This window comes from Oryctolagus cuniculus, chromosome 16 (assembly GCF_964237555.1).
Source record: "Oryctolagus cuniculus chromosome 16, mOryCun1.1, whole genome shotgun sequence".
In the NCBI taxonomy this organism is placed as follows: Eukaryota; Metazoa; Chordata; class Mammalia; order Lagomorpha; family Leporidae; genus Oryctolagus; species Oryctolagus cuniculus.
The window spans coordinates 9,512,231-9,530,590 of NC_091447.1; the positions used below are offsets into that span (position 1 = coordinate 9,512,231).

Sequence of the window (18,360 nt, forward strand, 5' to 3'; positions counted from 1 at the left end):
AGGAGTGGGAAGGGTAGGACTTTCTCCAAGACATCATAGCCACAGGGATTTACTTAACAGGCTTCTCAGCTGATCCACTAGGGCTGAGGGATGCCTGTGGAGGAGGAAGCTGGGGCACTGGAATGCTGACCTGTGTGTGTTCCTGGGAATGGCCTGGATCACACCCACTGACAGCACTGGCCCCATGACTGTCCCTCTGGATAATGTCCCAGATCACCTGCTGCCTGTGCACCCTGCACACCTGGAACCTGGAATCCAGGTCAGGCCAACTGGAGGGAGTGGGTGGCACTGGGTGCACCTGTCCTGCAGAGTGCCAGGCAGCTCAGTTTGGCTGCCTTGGCAGGGAGGGCCCCAGGGATTCTGTGCTCCCCAGCACTGGGAGGGCACAGAGTGGGGTGTCCACCACTCAGGACAGACGATGTCCCCATCTCAAGGTCATGAGCTCATGGTCATGTTAGTTCCAGGTCCTGGGGTCTAATAGCTGGAGCCCACCCCCAGGAGGCTGAGCTGAGGGTCATCTCACCATGTCCAGTGGTGCAGCCTGATGCCCTGATGAACTGTAGGGTCCTAGAGAGACAGGCTGCCCCAGGACAGTGGACAGAGCGGGCAGAGGCCAGAGATGCAAGCCCTGGGCTGTTGTGGGGAGAGGTGAGTATGAACAGCTGAGGGGCTGAGCCCCTGCAGGCCTCTATCTTTGCACGCGTCTCTCACTGTGTCCTGACCACTCAGTGACATGGGCATGTGAGGTCCCCACTGAGGCTAGAGGCCCTGCTCTCTGCAGTCTACTCAGCAGCAGAGCCAGGTTTAACACAAGGAGAAGCCAGAAACCCTGGGACTCCCTTGAAAATGAAGCTGCACCCAGATGCCTCTGGGGACCAGCTGCCCTGCCTACAGGTAAACTTAAGTAGGCCCAACAGACATGTGTGCACCAGAAAGCGCTCTGCCACCCAGGATTGCGCCCTCCCCAGTGTGCTAGCCTCAAGTTCACATAGCAGGACAGGCAGACAGACATCTGGACCTGGAAAGTCTTCTGTATTTCCCTGGTGGTGGGAACATCTGGGCAGACGACAAACACAGCAAATGATGCTCTAAACATCCAATGACCATGACAGAAAATGAGCCTCCACACCTCTCATTTAGTTTTGCACCTCATGAATTCTAAAATGAAACCTAAAATAAAGCATCAAAAACATAAATGTTGAGTCAAAATATAAATCACATGGAAGACAATTTACAAAATGTTTCTAACTTGGAGTGACTCGCAGATTATGAGTGCATCACAACTATGATAGATAATAAAAAGATATAAGGTAATTTCTCCAAATTTCAAACATTTGTGATTCAAAAAACACATTTTCTTTTTTTTCTGACATGCAGACTGGACAGTGAGAGTGAGAGAGACAGAGAGAAAGGTCTTCCTTTACCATTGGTTCACCCTCCAATGGCCGCTGCGGCCAGCGTAACGTGCTGATCTGAAGCCAGGAGCCAGGTGCTTCTCCTGGTCTCCCATGTAGGTGCAGGACCCAAGCACTTGGGTCATCCTCCACTGCACTCCCGGGCCACAGCAGAGAACTGGACTGGAAGAGGGGCAACCGATACAGAATCCAGCACCCCGACTGGGACTAGAACCCGGGGTGCCGACGCAGCAGATGGAGGTTAGCCTATTAAGCTGCAGCATTGGCCAAAACACATTTTCAATGTGAAAAAACATCACACAGATTCAGAAAAAATATTTTAAAATCATGTATCTAACAAGATCTTCTGTCCACAAAATATAAGGAACACTTACAACTGAATAATAGGAAAATGAACAACTCAACCAACCAGGAGTCAAATATTCAAATGTGCATCTCTTCTAAGATAAGCCCAGAAAAAGTTGCTCAACATCATCTGGACCCAGGGAAAAGCAAATGGAAGCCACAGTGTGAACCAACTCTCCCCTACTTGAGTGGCAGGAGTTTAAACAATGGGGAGGAACCAGAGTTATAAAGGATATGGACAAACAGACCTCACCCATTGATGGTGAGAGTGTGAAATGGTGCAGCCACTGTAGTGTTCAAGCAGTTGTCCCCAAATGGAGATATGAAGAGTTACTGTCGGACTCAGCTACTCCATTCCTAGCTCATACTCAAGATGACTGAAAATACTTGTACCTAGACAAAAGTACCCAGGTAGACATAAGTTGGTATCTGTTAATAAGAACCTAGGATATAAATGGGTTAAATTCTCCACTAAAGGATACCGACTGGCTGAATGGATAAAGACCAACACTCAAGATACTGCCTGGAAGAAGCCCATTTCAGACACACATTACATCAGGATAAAAGAATCTGTCAGAAAGAGCATCTAACAACTGGAAATACATACATGCACCTGAAAACAACACCACCTAAGCATGGAATACAAACAATATTGGTTCTAAAGGGAGGTAGAGACCCCACAACAATAGGTGCTGGGGACTTCACCATCAGGTTATCTAGGCAGTCTAGAAGCACTAGACTTACGAAGTGCTACAAACCAAACGGACTCATCATTTGTGGAACGCTGCCTCTGGATCCTCAACTGCAAGACAGTGCTTAACCACAGAACCTAACTCTATCACTTTTGGGAAGAACAAATTGATTAAATGAAAAGAACATGGAAGAAAACCTGGTCATAACGAGCACACAACATACTCATCAATGCTGTGGGTGATTCATATTGGTATTAAAAAAGAAATCAAAACAGAAGAAAGACTGAAATCTAAGACCTGAGCCTTTGAAACAATTAGAAGAAAACACAGGGGAACTGCTTCCGGACAGTGCTACGGGCAAGGATTTCTTAGATCAGATCCCAAGAGCACAGCATACCAAGCCAACTAGCGGACAAATGGGATTTCACAAAATTAAACAGCTTCGGCACACCAAAGGGAACAATATGTGCCAGTCAACATCTGGCATAGCAGTTAGTAAAGTCAATATAAAACACAACTAACAGCAAAAGCAAAAAAACAACAATAAGTAAGTCAGATTAAAAATGGCCATAGATAGAAATTGACATTTCTTAAAGGAAGACATCTCACTGGTTCTATTCCACAGCACAGGGGGGGACTACAGATACTGTGAAATACTGTACAAAAGTGCTGAACACTAAACTCAGAGAGATACAAAGCAAAACCACAATGGGATACCAAGAGATGAAAGATAACAAGTGAGGATGTCTGTGGAGGGGAGGGAACACTTGGCACTCTGTGGGTGCGAATGAAGAATTGCAAAGCAGCAAGGAAGTTGCTCAATAAACAGAAACTACAGCCACCATCCAGTCCAGCAATCCCACTACCTGGTGTACATCGAAGGGAAAGGAAGTTAAGTCTGTGGAAGAGAGATCTGTGCCCCTAATTTTACTGCAGTCCTGTTCCCAGTAGCTAAGGAATGCAAACAACCTACACATCCATCCACCATGGATGGAAAAAGAAAAAAAGGGGTACGTGTACACATAGGAATACTACTCGGCTATAAACAGGTTGAAATCTTGTCATTTGTGGTACCATGGGAGGATCTGGAAATCACTGGGTTAAGTGAAATCAACCAAGCACAGAAAGACAAATACCACATGACCTCACTCACGCGTGGAATCTGCAAAGTGGTGATGCCCTGGAGGCTCAGGGCACAACGGCAGTTGTCAGAGGCCGGGAGGCAGGGACGAGGGCAGTGGGCAGCGACGGACTAGTGTGAGTCACAGCTGACGGAGCAGGAGTCTCTGTGCTTCTGCTGCACGGGAGAGGACAAGGCTGATGCCCTGTGTATCTCCCTAAGAAGGCAGACACAGCCCTGCAGTGTGGCGTTAGCTTCCCCGCAGGAACAAGCCCAGTGAACTCAGGGGACAGAGGAGGTGGAGGTGGGGAGCAAGGGCTTTCCACCCTTCTGCTCACTTCCTGCAGGTCAACCTACGAAGGTGAAAGTCCATGGCGATCAAACCATGGACGCACACAGTCCTGACCCTGTGATTCCCCACAAGCTCAGGTTACACTCAGGTCTGAACTCATGCAATCCTAAGCCCTAAAACCCAAGAACCTGGATAAGATGATCTGGGTGAAGTTCCAGGGATGCTGGAAAGGGAGATCCTGCCCCAGTTCCCTCTCCTCACACAGTGACACACAGCAATGGCCGCCGCCGCAGCTATAAGGGTACAGGTGTAGAGGCTCAGGTTTCAGGGCTTTACAAGGAACGCCTTCTGCAATCCTGAAAACTCGAGGAGGGGACTACTATGCCCATTTTGTAGCAGGGAAATTGAGGCACGGGACAGGGAATCCACATAAAGCCACGTCACTTCTCACAGCAGAGTCCAGATCATGCCCTGTCTCTCCAGTTCCTCATCAATCTCCTGGTTCCACTCCTGTACCCCAGCCCCAGGAGCTCACCTCTAGGCACCATGGACACCGGACACAGATCAGATCGATATTGGCCCGGGGCACCCTGGGCACTATAGAGTGTGGGGCAGCATCTCTGGCAACCAACCACCTTACCCAAGCCAGGAGCACCTCCCAGTTGGGCCAACCACAGTGTCCCTTAAGGAGTCACAATCTGCACAGCTAGGAACCAGGGCCCCATGGACAATCTTTTCTCAATGGACAAAGCTGTCCCCGCAGCCTCAGTGTCCTCATCTGTGCAATGGGAAGGCAGCCCTGCTGCAGCCATCACCGCGTCAGGAAATGCGATGCTCTGCACCTCCCTGCACACACTGGGAGTCCTCAGCTCCAGTATGAAGTGTTAACAGGGTGTAGGTAAGGGATTCTTAACTGAGGGCACACGATCAGGTCCAGGGGTCATACACACACAGAAGGAGTCACAGTCTCTGTCCCTGTGCTCAACAATGAGTCACTGGTACCTAAATTAGAGGAAGGATTTGCCTACTGCACAGGAGACTGAGGGGCCTTGTCCAGGACCCCATGTAACCCAGACTGCCTGGTATGCAGGTGACATGGGTGGTCTTGGCTGAGAAGATGGAGACACAGAGGATGTCCCAAGGATAGTGACCATGTTCCTCTGGAACAGGCTGTGTTTCCATAGGGAAGTGCACCCCAGGCTTTCATAATCTTCCACTGCCGTGTGGTTCTGGCTTACAGACGAAGAACCTCGCAGTCCCTGAGAGCCCACAGGTAGAACACAGTGATACCAATGAACTGAGGGACACTGTTGACCTCTGGGGACCAGCTGCCCTGCCTACAGGTGGACTGAAATGGGTCCAACAGACATGTGTGCACCAGCAAGAGCTCTGTCACCCAGGATTTCCCTCTCCCCAGTGCGCCAGACTCAAGTTCACAGAGCAGAACCAGGAAGACCGACATCTGGACCTGGAAAGTCTTCTGTGTTTCCCTGGTGATCTAGAGGTTGTTGTGCACATGGGGGCCTGGGCTACATCAGTAAACAAAGAGAAGGTCCCTTCTGCCTACTCACCCCTGATCAGGTGTGAAGACTTGCGCATCTGCGCAGGAGACATGAGAAGGCCCAGAGAAGGGAGCATCCTGGGCAGACTTACAAACACAGCAAATGATGCTCTAAATACCTAATGGCCCAGCAGAAAATGAGCTTCCAGGCCTCTCATTTACATGTTCACCTCATCCACTCCAAAACATAACTCAAAATAAAGCATCTAAGCATAAATGTTAAAAGTCAAAAATATAAATCACTTAGAAGAAAACTTACAAAATCTTGACAATTTTGAGTGACCCGCAGATTTTTGATACATTATCACAACTATGATACATAATAAAAAGATAAACACTAATTTCTCCAAATCTCAAACACTTCTGATTCAAGAAACACATTATCAAAGTGAAAAAAAGATCACACAGATTCAGACAAAATATTTTAAAAGCATGTATACGATAAGATCCTCTGTCCACAAAATATAAGGAACACTTACAATTGAACAATACGAAAATGAACAACCCAAACCACCATGTCTCAAATATCTGAATATGCATTTCTTCTAAGATAAGCACAGTAAAAGTTGCCCAACATCTTCAGGCCCCAGAGAAAAGCAAATGGAAGCCACAATGTGACACCAACTCTCCCCCACTTGAGTGGCAGGAATTTAAACAATGGGGAGGAACCAGAGTTGTAAAGGATATGGACAAACAGACCTCACCCATTGATGCTGAGAATGTGAAATGGTGCAGCCACTGTACAAATCAAGTGGTTGTCCAAATGGAGATATGAAGAGTTACTGTCAGACTCAGCACCTAGCTCATACTCAAGATAAATGAAAATACTTGTCCCTAAAAAAAGTGTCAAGGTAGACATAGGTTGTTATCTGTTAATAACAACTTTGAATGTAAATTGGTTAAATTCCCCACTTAAAGGATAAAGACCGGCTGAGTGGATAAAGACCAACACTCAAGATACTGCCTGGAAGAAACTCATTTCAGACACACATTACATCAGGATAAAAGAATCTGTCAGAAAGAGCATCTAACAACTGGAAATACATACATGCACCTGAAAACAACACCACCTAAGCATGGAATACAAACAATATTGGTTCTAAAGGGAGGTAGAGACCCCACAACAATAGGAGCTGGGGACTTCCACATCCCACCTGTCAATGGACAGATCATCTAGACAGACAACCAGCAAAGAAGCACTAGACTTAAGAAGCACTACACACCAAATGGACTTAACATTTGTGGAGCACTGCAGAATATGCATTCTTCCCCTCAGCACGTGGAACATTCTCCAGAAGAGACCCTACATTCGCCCACAAAACAAGCCTCAACTCATTTTAAAAAATCAAAATCACCTTTTCACAGGCCATAATGGAATAAAATATTAGTAATCAACCAGAGGAATTGTAGATATCAGCCAAATGCATGGAAATCAAACACCATGTTCCTGTCCAATCAATGGATCCCTTATATCACTCTCCTCAACACACAACTGGGAGTGCTACCCAGCACAATTTAGCAAGAGCAAAAAAATAACAGCATCAATTAATAGTCCTTACTTGCAATCTATATGATCTTATATATAGGAAAATTTAAAACTTCATCAAAAGAATTAAAATAATTCAATAAAAGTGTAGGATACAGGATCAGCTTACAAAAACCAACATTTCAATACCCTAGGAACAAATCAGATGAAAAGAGATCAAGAAGGCAACCCAGTGGTAGAACAAGGAGTTGATAGAAATTGAAGAGATGACTAAAAACTGCAAAGTCATCTCATGGTCATGCATTTGAAGAACTAGAACTTTCAAATGTCCAACTACTATAGACACAATGCAATTCCTCTCACAATACCAATGACATTCTTCAAAGAATAAGAGAAAGTATTTGCAAGTTGTTCCCCTGATGAGATTAAGGAACTCAACCCAAAAGTCCCCCCACAAAAATGCAATTAAAAATGAGCTAATTATCTGAGTAGATACATGTCAGAAGAAGATATACAAATGGCCAAAAACTACATGAAATAATGCTCAATCATATTAATCATCAGGGACTTGAAACTCAAAACCTCAATCAAAGATTCTCTCTCCCAGGTCTGACCAGAAAAAAACACAATGAACAAATTCAAGGACATGGAGAAAGGGGAATTCTCACACACTCTGGACAGGAATGTCCATCAATGCAGTCCTTGTGGCAAACAGTATGGTGTTTCCCCAAAACACTAGAAATAGAACTGCCATATGATCCAGCAATCTGTCTGTGCGTATACATCCAAAGGAAAGGAAACCAAATGTGGACAACATAGTTGCACGCCACGTTTACTGCAGCACTGTTCATGAAAGCCAAGGTATGGAGTCAACCTAGACACTCTACTGGTAGACGAATTGATAAAGAACACCTGGTTACATATGCATAATGGAATAATACTCAGCCATAAAAAAGAACATAGCCATGTCATCTGCAGCAACATCCATGAGCCTGGAAGGTATTGTGGGTTTTTCTGTTTGTGTATGGTTTTTTTCGGTGGGGGAAGGATTTTATTTATTTGAGAAGTTGAGTTACAGACAGAGGGAAACAAAGGTATCCCATACACTGGTTCACTCCCTAAATGGGTACAAAGGCCAGAGCTGAGCCGATCTAAAGCCAGGAGACAGAAGCCTCTTTCATGTCTCCCAGGTGGGTGCAGGAGTCCAAACACTTGGACCATTCTCCACTGCTTTTGCAGCAGAGAGCTGGATTGGAAGAAGAACAGCTGGGGCATGAACCAGCACCCATTTGGCATGCCAGCACCACATGGGGAGGGTTAGCCCACTACATCACAGTGCCGGCCCCAGGGAGGACACCGTATTAGTTAAACAAGTCAATCGCAGGAGGAAAACTACTGCATGTTCCCATTTACGTATGAAATCCTAAAACGTTGATCTCACAGAAGTAGGCAAAAAGAACAGAGTTTACCAAAGGTTGGAAAGGGGAGGGGGGAGTGGAGGGAGGATGGTGGACCGGTACAGAGCACAGTTCACTGTGAAGAGCAATGTCAAATGTTCTGCCACACCGTGAGGTAACCAATGGAAAGGTAATTAATTAATTAATTTTACTGCAATCCTGTTCCCAGTAGCTAAGGAATGCAAACAACCTACACATCCATCCACCATGGATGGAAAAAGAAAAAAAGGGGTACGTGTACACATAGGAATACTACTCGGCTATAAAAAAGGTTGAAATCTTGTCATTTGTGGTACCATGGGAGGATCTGGAAATCACTGGGTTAAGTGAAATCAACCAAGCACAGAAAGACAAACACCACATGACCTCACTCACGCGTGGAATCTGCAAAGTGGTGATGCCCTGGAGGCTCAGGGCACAACGGCAGTTGTCAGAGGCCGGGAGGCAGGGACGAGGGCAGTGGGCAGGGATGGACTAGTGTGAGTCACAGCTGATGGAGCAGGAGTCTCTGTGCTTCTGCTGCGTGGGAGAGGACAAGGCTGATGCCCTGTGTATCTCCCTAGGAAGGCAGACATAGCCCTGCAGTGTGGCGTTTGCTTCCCCACAGGAACAAGCCCAGTGAACTCGGGGGACAGAGGAGGTAGAGGTGGGGAGCAAGGGCTTTCCACCCCTCTGCTCACTTCCTGCAGGGCCAACCAACAAAGATGAAAGTCCAGGGTGATCACACCATGGACAGGACCAGTCCTAACCCTGTGATTCCCCACAAGCTCAGGTTACACTCAGGTCTGAAATCATGCAATTCTAAGCCCTAAAAACCAAGTACCCAGATAAGATGACCTTGGTGAAGTTCCAGGGATGCTGGGAAGGGAGATCCCGCCCCAGTTCCCTGTCCTCATGCACTGACACTCTGTAACGGTGGCCGCGGCAACTATAGGATGCAGGTGCAGAGGCGCAGGTATCGGGATATGACAGAATCACCTTCTGCAATCCTGAAAAAAACGAGAAGGGGGCTACTATGCCCATTTTGTAGCAGGGAAATTGAGGCATGGGACAGGGAATCCACATAAAGCCACGTCACTTCTCACAGCAGAGTCCAGATCAAACCCTGTCTCTCCAGCTCCTCATTAATCTCCTGGATCCTGTCCTGTACCCCAGACCTAGAGGCTCTCCCCTAGGCACTGGACCCAGATTGCTCTTGCTCTAGGGCACTATGGGCACTGCAGGGTGTGGGGCAGCATCTCTGGCAACCACCTGACCCAAGCCAGGAGCACCTCCCGGTTGGGCCAACCACAGTGTCCCTTAAGGAGACACAATCTCCACAGCTAGGAACCAGGACCCCATGGACAATCTCCACCCAGTGGACAAAGAAACTGTTTTTTAAATTTTTTTCATCAATTTTCATTTGACTTGAAAAGCAGAAAGAGAGGCAGAGCTCTCATTGGTGGCAGGGACCCAAGTGCTCGAGCCACTGCCTATGCCCCCCAGAGACACGTCAGTGGGAAGCTGGATTGGAAGCAGAATACTGGCAGCCAAACCCAGCACCCTCATGGGGGATACAGGCATCCAAGCTAGCCATTTGACCTCCTGTGCCACAAACCCCTCCTGCAACAAAGCTTTTAAAAACAAATCCAGCAACCTGCACCACTGCCTGCCGTGCCACCATCCCTTATGGGCACCAGTTCAAGCCCTAGCTGCTCCACTCCGATCCAGCTCTCTGGGAAAGCAGAAGATGGCTCAAGTCCTTGTGCCCCTGCACCTGCATGGGAGACACAGAGGAAGCTCCTGGTTCCTGGCTTCCAATCGACCCAGCTCCAGTTGTTGGAGCTATCTGAGGACTGAACCAGTGGTTGGAAGACTTCTCTCTCTCTGCCTCTGCCTCTCTATAACTATGCACTGGATTCTGCCTCACTCAGTGTCACACACATCATCTCCCTTTACACTGCCACAGTCACTGATTCAGGGCCCTCCACCACAGCTGCAGAGTCTGTCCCACGATGGGATACCACAGGAGAACCACACTGTGGGGTGAGACCCAGGATCAGGTGGCACCCGTGGGGCATGGGAAGGTATCCTGGGGTAGGGGGCTGGGCAGTAAGAGCCAGGAGGAGAGCAGGTCAAGCTGTCCAGGGAGAAGCAGAAGGGGGCCCCCAGCAGGCAGGCTGTGCAGCCAAGGAGCAGGGAGCCTGGACAGAGATGCCTCCCAGGATGCAAAATAGCTCAGCCCCTCTCAGGCTGCCATCAGGAAGATCCAAAGGTGTGCCCTCCAGTCAGGGAGCCACACCGTGAGACATCAAGGCTCAGTAGGCAGAGAAATGAGGCTGGAGCAGAAGTGACAGTGGCGAATGATCCGCAGGCCCCAAGGCCTGGACAGGAGTCTCCAGGATGCACGGAAGACCCATGCCAGCACGGAAATGTCCCCAGATGTCACTATCCCAGCACCTGCAGGCCACACCTGATACAACACCTGTTTGCTTCCTTTCCCACACGGTTGCAGGGGCCCAACGACTTCTGCCATCCTCGGCTGCCTGTCCCAGGCACGTTAGCAGGGAGCTGGACTCGAAGTGCAGCACCCATATGGGATGCAGGCACTGCAGCCCAGGGCTTTAACCCTCTGAGCCACAGTGCAGGCCCCATCTATGGGAATGTTAACCATATAAGTTGCAACATATATTCTAAAATTAACTGCACACAAATACACAATGCTTAACTTGGGCACTTTCAAATCTATTTATATAAAAATACATGCCCCCTTTATAAACAGAGATGCCCCCCATTACAGAGATGAAAACTCACTTCATTTCTATATATGTAAGCAGTTTAAGAATACTGGATCCTGCCGAGGATCAGGCATTTTTCCCCCAAAACGTTCTAAAGATGACCATAGCACAAAAGAGGATTCACTACATGCCTGCTGACTTAACCCTTGGTTCACTGCACTCCTTCACAGGTACGAGATCACCCTGGATAATCTTCCCAGAGAATCAAAAATGCAATCCGTCCTCTCGTGCTGTCAGAACAACCGCAGAAAGCACACTGGGGACACTCAACCAACACCAGTGCTCACGTGACTGAGGCAGTCGTCTTGGACAACAAAGAAAGACTTCCATCCAGGATCCAGTAAAAGCAGGAGGCGGGGAGATGAAGAAGTTCTGGAAACGGGGCCCGTGTTGTGGTGCACTGGATAAAGCCACAGCCTGCAAACCCTCACATCCCATGTGGGCACCGGTTCCTGTCCTGGCTACTCCAATTCCAATCCAGATCCCTGCAAGTGGTCTGCAAAAAGCAGAGGAAGATGGCCCAAGTACCTGTGCCCCTGCAACACACACAGGGTACTGGGCAGAAGTACCTGGCTTCAGCTTGGACCAGGGAAGCCACTGCCACCATCTTGGGAGTGAACCAACAGATGGAAGATAGCTCTCTCTGTCTCTCCCTTTTCTGGAACTGTGACTTTCAAAATAATAAATAAATCTTTTTTTAAAAGATTCAGAAATTCTAGAGATGCAGATAAGCCTCAGACAGCAGATTTCCCATGCAGGGTTCTCAACACAACAAAAGGATATGGAAGAATCACAGAGTGCAAGGGCAGCGCAGCCATGTTCTTGTCAGCCCTTCAGGGAGAACCCTATGAGAGGAAGTCACGCATCGCCAACAGGATGCACACCCGGCATTCACCCCCTGCCACTCCTACACACCCAGCCCTGCCTCCTCAGCCAGCTCCCTCCATGGCCTAGCTCCTCCAAGTGCACCCTGTACTTTGGTTAATATCGACACTTGTCCTTCCCTAAGTAATACAGCAGGTGGACGAAGACCAAAAACTTGAGTCTGTTCCTCCCGTCATTCTCTCCACAAACCCTGCACATTCAGGTCATTCCCATGTCTCCACATCCAGGCTACAGATGCCAAATGGCCCACAGGACAACAGCAAGATACTCAGGAGGCAGCAGCCCTGAGTGTCCACACATGAGACACAGCTCCTGATCCGCTGGGGGCTTGCTCTCTACAGGAACTGAGCCTAGTGACCCAGGGCCCACAAGTTATTCGGTGGTGACCCCCAAATCTCCTGCCGTGGGCTGCAGACACAGACCGCAGTGGAGACTGGGGAGTGACTGTCCTGGTGAGACTGGAAAGAGTCTGAGGTCTGAAGGAGGAAGATTCTGAGCCAAGGTTCCCAAGTGAAGCCCTGCTCCCCACTCACACACACCTGACCAGTGTCCTATTGCACTCAATGCCAGCTGACCCCTGCTCAGACTCCCAGCATGCTGGGTGGACTCCCTTCAGCCCAGCGCCCAAGACCACCACTCTCTGGCCCAGTGTTCCTACCCAGCCTGACTGCTTCCTCCATAAGTGCTCCCACCCTTCAGCAGAGATCCCTCCTCTTCCTCTCCCCAACACCGGGCTTGCTGTCCCCAGAGGCCCTGCCACCTCCTCTGCCTCACTCGGGCAAAACACCCACAGCAAACACCAGCACAGCCCTTAGCACGGCCTGGCCCTGAGGTAAGCACTCACCCAGAAATGCAACAGACTCTAATGAAGTGCTATGGACTCCCACTGAGGAGAATCCCACAGGACTCCCAAAAATGGGTCACAGATAACTGCCCACCCAATGATTAAAAGGCTCTGGACTGTGGAGAAAGCCACTGGTAGCCCCAAAAAAGAGTTATAGCTCACTGCTGCCCACAAACAAGCAAAAATAGGAAATAAAAATGGAGTCACTTATGCTAAGCCAGAAGCTGATGACATCACTTATGTCAAGCTCAGCGCTTGCCACAAAGATGCTCCTCATCAGACTGAACAGACATCCCTGGGCAGTCTGATAACATGTATGCTACAGACGACAAACTCAAGTTACCTTCCTACTCGCACAGGGATTGGCTGCACCCCAGGAATACTGCAGATACACCCTGTCCTAAACAACAGATTGGTGGTACCCCGGGAAACTCCCAGAGGGAGCACAACTGATTGGTGACACCCTACCGCTCCTGGAGACTCTCCCTTCAAAATGACAAGGATAAAAGGATCATGGTCCCGGTGTCTGTGAACCTCTGGATCTTCACACATTCAGAGCTGAAGAGGCAGCCCGTTACACATGGATCTGTAATGGCACAAGATGACAACCGATCAAGGGCCCAGTACATGTGAACCTCTGGATCTCCTCGCACATGGAGCTTAAGAGCCAGCTCACTAGCCCCCTTGCTAAGCAACACACGGCGACTACAGGACCAAACACCAGTGGAGCCACCGCCTCGCCTGGACCCCTTATCAGCCTGCTGCCTGACCTGACCACACAGCTGGACCAGACCTCTCAGCAGGGGACCTCTCCAACTCCTTACCTTGTCATTCCCCTGGGAACTCCGGGCTTCTGCTCAGAGTGACAGCCATCCCACTACTTCATGCCTGTAAGTGACTGTTCTGAGATCCATTTCTCCGAGTGGTAATGAGACTCTGGACTCTGGACTTTGAACTTTCACTTCTTGGGAATGTGATAGGAACCTTAAGAACGCAGCATTTATAATGATATTAGCCATACGTAATAGGAAGGAATGTGCCTTGACCCTATGATTAAGAATGTCTTCTGCTTCGCTGTACTTACATTATTACAGTTGGACTGCCTTTGAGATTGCTTTGATGCCAGGTGTGTGTTATGATGTGTGGAGTAATGAACATAACTACAGAGATTGGTTTGCAGTGGGAAAGCCCTAGTGTGAATTGGAGTGAGCAATAAAAAGCCTTTCATTGGGAAGACAGTGTCGTCTCCGTGTGTTCCTTCTTCCCTATGCTCCGACAAGGCACCCTTGAGCCCTGTCGAAATGCGTGACAGCAAACACTCACAACGTACCACCACCACTGCTAAACTCGGGAGACACCCACACTGTACATTCACTCCATTACAATTAGTAACACCTCTACAGCACACCCTACCCCACAGGTCCCACAACTCTCAGGTGGACGCGGCTCCCCCACTACTGCAAAAACCATCTCCACAAGCCACTGCCACTTTGACAGATTCCTCCAAGTAATTCTAAAAGTAAGGCAGTGCTATCCAACTCTGCCAGACCACTCTTCCAACTCCTGGACCCTCAGCTCCAGGGCAATCTCTAGGAATTCACTCTACTCAGATACCCTTTTTTATCCTCTGTTCACATCTCTCACTTTAAAGCACTGTACCGCGTTGCTATCTTTTGTTGTGATATTAGCCCTAGACTTTGTCAGAAACCAGCCAAACCGAATGGACCCATAGCAGAAGACTTCTCTCGGCACTCTCTTATCTCTTCTGGGTTGCATGCTTTACTACGGTCTGCTGCTTCTAACCTGCTGCCCTTTTTGTGGTCCCCAAATCTATATATCTCTCACATCTTCCCAAAGCCTCTACACAGCTCTCATCAATGCTTCCTCTCGTCTCTTCTCTGAACATAACCCCACTATCACTTCAAGGTGGATCTGTACACGCTTCTCCCACTTCCCAGCCAATCTGGACAAAGGCCACAGGACTGAAGGGATACCCTGTACTTTCCCCAAAACAGGAAGAATTCAACCGACCTTATATACCTATCAAAGGCATTTTCTCTGTGCTTCGCTGAGAGGTCAAGCCTTAAACGCATCCTACGTGTTCCCTTCCCTTTTCCCATGAAGCAGGATCACTGTCCCACAAACTCTACAACTGGACGATTACTCTCCCAGCCTCCCCTGTTTCCTCCATTTCCTTCCCCTACTCCCACAGGTTAGCGAAATTAGCTACAAAGGCAAATACTCCCACTCTAACTGAACCATCACTGTCAGGACCCAGCCCAAGGATGCATTGGTGAGCATGCGGGGGACCATACATAGAAGCGTTCTTGCTCTGTGGCATCCAGGTGTGCAAGTGTCTTCCCATGAACTGGACAGGCACGTGTCCGCTCACGTTCCTATTTCACCCTTTCTCCTATACTCTCAACCAGACTTGATGTCCCAGACCTCGAACACCCCATGTCAAGAGTGACTTGGACTTAGCAACCCTTCTTTCTCGTTGGGTGTTTTTTGCCAGGGATTGGGCCAGGAGCAGCCAGACTGGCAATTTCAGGAGACAAGACAAAGAAATACAAAGAATTATGTCTCACTCTCAAAGAAAACATAAATGACCCAGCACCACACCTGTCTCACTTCCAAGACCAGGTAGATTCTTGTCAGCAGTGGTCCTGCAAAATCACTGAGGATTTAGAGTCCTCACCTCCAAAAAAAGGAGGACTTTGCCTCTGGGTAAAGAGTGTGGCTTGTGGCGAGTGCCGCCATAGCTCAATAGGATAATCCTCCACCTGCGTCGCCCGCACACCAGGTTCTGGTCCTGGTCAGGGCGCCGGATTCTGTCCCGGTTGCTCCCCTTCATTCCAGCTCTCTGCTGTGGCCCAGAAGTGCAGTGGAGGATGGCTCAAGTGCTTTGGCCCTGCACCTGCATGGTAGACCAGGAGGAACCACCTGGCTCCCGTTTTCAGATCAGCGTGGTGTGCCAGCCACAGCGGCCATTGGTGGGTGAACCAATAGAAAAGGAAGACCTTTCTCTCTGTGTTTCTCTCTCTCTCACTGTCCACTCTGTCAAAAAAAAAAAAAAAAGAGTGTGGCTTGTACACCAGTCAGTCAGGTGCTGTGAGAGATGCTATTGAGCACATTGAAAAGCATGCTAATAAAATGTAAGAATGCATTACAATACCCTTGCCACATCTTAGCCATCTTTGCCACTCTGGGTAACTTTTCTACTACTTTCTTTTTTCCTCATAATCACGGTGCTTTATTCTTATGATATATAATTGCACATTTCAAAAGTGCTCACAGGAACCAGTGACTGCTAGATCCCAAGACATCCCGCAGGAACATCACAAGACTGCTCTTCTTCTCCAGTCACTCTGGACTACAGCCCTGCATCAGCAGCAAGTGGCCAATAGAACACCAGCACCCGTCTCTCTCTCTGTCCTGGGAGTAGGAATACAGGACCTTGAGCAACATCATGGGCAGAAGTGATGCCATCTTACAGCCACATCACTGCCTCAAGAATTCAACCATTAGCCACAGCCACATCACTGCCTCAAGAATTCAACCATTAGCCCCAGCCCTCCGGAAGGTTGCAAAAGCCAAGGCAAAACAGCTCAGCTCTGCCTAATCCCTGCCCAGCCTGATCCAAAAGTACTCAGGCTAGATAAGCCCCAGTCTCTATCAGAACTTGTCCTGACCCTCGCTAGTAGTGGGCCCTCAGGTCTGTCTCTGAATAAACAGGCTCTAGCTACTGAGTTCGTAGTTTGTAGTCTGTCTTCCCTGACTCCTGTGCATATTGTCTAAAACACCATCAGGGAAAGAGCAAACCAGACAACACCAGCATTCAGTCCTCGGTCAGTGGAAACCATTAGATGGATTCCCGGCAAAGGAACATTCCGTGTGTTTGAGTTCAGTTGCTTATTCATCCACTGAACCACTCCCCACACACATGCAATGGCACCAGGGGCGAGCCAAGAACCAGGAAGTCACCCCAGATCTCCCTGACAGGTGGCAGTAACCCAAGCATTTCAGCCTTAACCCCCGAGGATCTCTTTAGCAGGAAGGTGATACACATGAAACCCAGGCACTCTGATACTCTGATGTCCCAACCACAAAACACAATGCTCACACCCCACTTTTATTCCCAAATAAAACACCACTCACCTGGACGGATAGTAAAATGTCCCGCCAACAACACCTCAGCCAGCACACGTCTGGGCCAAGACTTCAACTCAGATGAGACTGAAACCGCAAGTTGGAACCGGGAACCTATAGGAGGAAAACACCCTTGTGTTTGAACAGGCCTTGGAGAACCTAAGAACCAATTCACACCTACCAGATGACAAAGAGAAAGATGTCTGCTGCTAGCAACACAAACTTTGGGATTCTCTACTGAGTCCACCGTGACCTCAGCCATAAGACCAAAAGGGCCTCACTTAGAAATGAAAGCTTGAAAGGGCTGGGCCCTGTTGGCAACCAGTCCTCTGCCTGTCACGAGCTGTTCAACCACAGCCCTGACACAGACAATAAAGATGCTTCCTGCTCCCCCTCTTCCATGGCTTATAAAGGAAAGGGGACCCCTAAAGTGAAAGTAGGGCAATGCCAGGGCTGAGAAAAGATCAGCAAGGGGGCTCCAAAGTCAAGTCCACTTGCTGTGCTGTGGCACACTGTCCCCTAAACTGCTCCAGGCTACTTGGGAAAAAAAAAAAAAAAGAGGGTTCCTTTTTGTATGTAGGATCCAAACTGAGAAGGCCCTCCCTTAGTACCATAACCGGGAGGTGGAGGGCTCAATCTAAGGCGCTGTGGAAGAGGTAGCTGTGATCCAGACACGCACCCTTGAGGGGCAGCCAGGGCCTCCACCAAGCCCACCATCAACACCATGACCTCCCCCGGGAGTCAGGAGCCACCAAGGGAATGAAATGGCCTGACCCCAGATCAGGGCAGTCAGCTCACCCTGTCAGTGCTCATCACCAACTTCATAGTGTCCCATGTCTACAGGGAAATACACTTCATTGTGTCTATTCATTCAAAACAGGCCCAGCACTCAATGTCAAGTCTACCATTGCTTTAAGAAAAACAAAGAGCCAACTGCAGTCCCCTCCCCTAGTCCCCACCCTCCCAGGGAGAAGCCCCAGAGCAGGTGGGACTCAGAGGCTCCAATTCAGCCCCTTCCCAAGAAGAGCTCACTGCCCAGAGAGGAGGGGAGTGAGGCCTTCCAACCAGGCCCCATATGCCCAGCTCTGCAGTGGGGGGAGCCAGACGCCCACCAGGTGCAGGCCTCTTTCTGCTCTCACCCAGACACAGCACCTCCGTCCCACAGCCTTGTTTTACCCTCTGTAATATGGAAGATCACCCATTAGCCTCCTTGCCACTCTAAACGTCTGTGCCCATTGCGCTTGCATGTCCCCGCATCTCTGGGGACAGCAGCTCTTCCCTTAAAGTAGACAACGCCCATCCAATCCCGCTTGCTGCTGAGAGGCGCCAGAGTTTTT

General features: G+C 49.0%; 1 non-coding gene across 1 annotated transcript in view; it reads right to left on the reverse strand.

The window, feature by feature from the left end:
* Window positions 1–177: 177 nt before the first annotated feature.
* Window positions 178–18,360, reverse strand: part of LOC127490034 (glia maturation factor beta) — an 86,328-nt gene continuing 68,145 nt past the window's right edge. The window contains exon 13 of the transcript XR_011383062.1: window positions 178–17,137. This is a non-coding gene — a transcript (glia maturation factor beta). The remainder of the gene's footprint in view (window positions 17,138–18,360) is intronic.